Below are 1683 nucleotides of genomic sequence, written 5' to 3' on the forward strand. Positions count from 1 at the left end.
AGAATTTGGAGTGCTGGGAATGACGGATGCGATCATACCAACACTAACACACCGGATCCCATCGGAACTCTTAATTTAAGCGTGCTTGGGCGAGAGTTGTACTAGGATGGGTGACCCCCTGGGAAGTCCTCGTGTTGCATACCTTCCTTTTTTTTTCCTATAAAATTCAGTTTAATTTTGCCGGTTCGATCTGGGAATCTTTTTGTTTTTCCTCTTAGCGGAAACAAGAAAGGGGGCGAGGCGCGGAGGCCCGCGTGCGGGGTGTGACGGCCGGCGGAGGAGAAAAAGGCATAATAGAATTTGGAGTGCTCGCAATGACGGATGCGATCATACCAGTACTAACGCACCGGATCCCATCAGAACTCCAAAGTTAAGCGTGCTTGAGCAAGAGTAGTACTAGGATGGGTGACCCCCTGGGAAGTTCTCGTGTTGCATCGCTTCCTGTTTTTTTTTCCTTTAAAACTCTGTTTAATTTTGCCGGTTCGATCGGGGAATCTTTTTGTTTTTCCTCTTGGCGGAAACAAGAAAGGGGGCGAGGCGCGGAGGACCGCGTGCGGGGTATGACGGGCGGCGGAGGAGAAAAAGGCATAATAGTATTTGGAGTGCTGGGAATGACAGATGTGATCATACCAGCACTAATGCACCGGATCCCATCAGAACTCCGAAGTTAAGCGTGCATGGGCGGGAGTAGTATTAGGATGGGTGACCCTCTGGGCAGTCCTCATGTCGCATCCCTTTATTTTTTTTTCCTTTAAAATTTGGTTTATTTTTGCCAGTTCGATCGGCGAATCTTTTTGTTTTTCCTCTTGGCGGAAACGAGAACGGGGGCGCGCGTGCGGGGTGTGACGGGCGGCGGAGGAGAAAGAGGCATAATAGAATTTGGAGTTCTGGGAATGACGAATGCGATCATACCAGCACTAACGCACCGGATCCCATCAGAACTCCGAAGTTAAGCATGCCTGGGCGAGAGTAGTACTAGGAAGGGTGACCCCTTGGGAAATCCTCGTGTTGCATCCCTTCTTTTTTTTTCTTTAAAATTCGATTTAATTTTGCCGGTTCGATCGACGAATCTTTTTATATTTCCTCTTGGCGGAAACAAGAAAGGGGGCGAGGCGTGGAGACCCGCGTGCGGGGTGTGACGGTCGGCGGAGGAGAAAGAGGCATAATAGAATTTGGAGCGCTGGGAATGATGCGATTATACAACACTAACACACCGGATCCCATCGAAACTCTTAATTTAAGCGTGCTTGGGCGAGAGTTGTACTAGGATGGGTGACCCCCTGGGAAGTCCTCGTGTTGCATCCCTGGGAAGTCCTCGTGTTGTATACCTTCCTTTTTTTTTCCTAGAAAATTCAGTCTAATTTTGCCGGTTCGATCGGCGAATCTTTTTGTTTTTCCTCTTGGCGGAAACAAGAAAGGGGCGAGGCGCAGAGGCCCGCGTGCAGGGTGTGACGGGCGGCGGAGGACAAAGAGGCATAATATAAATTGGAGTGCTGGGAATGACGGATGCGATCATACCAGCACTAATGCACCGGATCCCATCAGAACTCCGAAGTTAAGCTTGCTTGGGCGATAGTAGTACTAGGATGGGCGATCCCCTGGGAAGTCCTCGTGTTGCATCCCTTCCATTTTTTTCCCTTTAAAATTCAGTTTATTTTTGCCGGTTCGATCGGCGAATCTTTT

At 49.4% G+C, this 1683-nt stretch overlaps 5 non-coding genes and 1 pseudogene across 5 annotated transcripts; all 6 read left to right on the forward strand.

The window, feature by feature from the left end:
• The first annotated feature begins 24 nt into the window (after positions 1-24).
• Positions 25-143, forward strand: LOC124893219. The gene has a single exon (XR_007050608.1). It is a non-coding gene; the product is annotated as a 5S ribosomal RNA (ribosomal RNA).
• Positions 144-319: 176 nt separating this feature from the next.
• LOC124893217 lies at positions 320-438 on the forward strand. The gene has a single exon (XR_007050606.1). It is a non-coding gene; the product is annotated as a 5S ribosomal RNA (ribosomal RNA).
• Positions 439-616: 178 nt separating this feature from the next.
• Positions 617-735, forward strand: LOC124893218. The gene has a single exon (XR_007050607.1). It is a non-coding gene; the product is annotated as a 5S ribosomal RNA (ribosomal RNA).
• A 163-nt stretch (positions 736-898) lies between these two features.
• LOC124893214 lies at positions 899-1017 on the forward strand. The gene has a single exon (XR_007050604.1). It is a non-coding gene; the product is annotated as a 5S ribosomal RNA (ribosomal RNA).
• A 170-nt stretch (positions 1018-1187) lies between these two features.
• LOC124893215 lies at positions 1188-1305 on the forward strand (annotated as a pseudogene).
• A 199-nt stretch (positions 1306-1504) lies between these two features.
• LOC124893216 lies at positions 1505-1623 on the forward strand. The gene has a single exon (XR_007050605.1). It is a non-coding gene; the product is annotated as a 5S ribosomal RNA (ribosomal RNA).
• Positions 1624-1683: the final 60 nt, after the last annotated feature.

The sequence above is a fragment of the Capsicum annuum genome, unplaced genomic scaffold (genome assembly GCF_002878395.1).
Source record: "Capsicum annuum cultivar UCD-10X-F1 unplaced genomic scaffold, UCD10Xv1.1 ctg55949, whole genome shotgun sequence".
Lineage (NCBI taxonomy): Eukaryota > Viridiplantae > Streptophyta > Magnoliopsida > Solanales > Solanaceae > Capsicum > Capsicum annuum.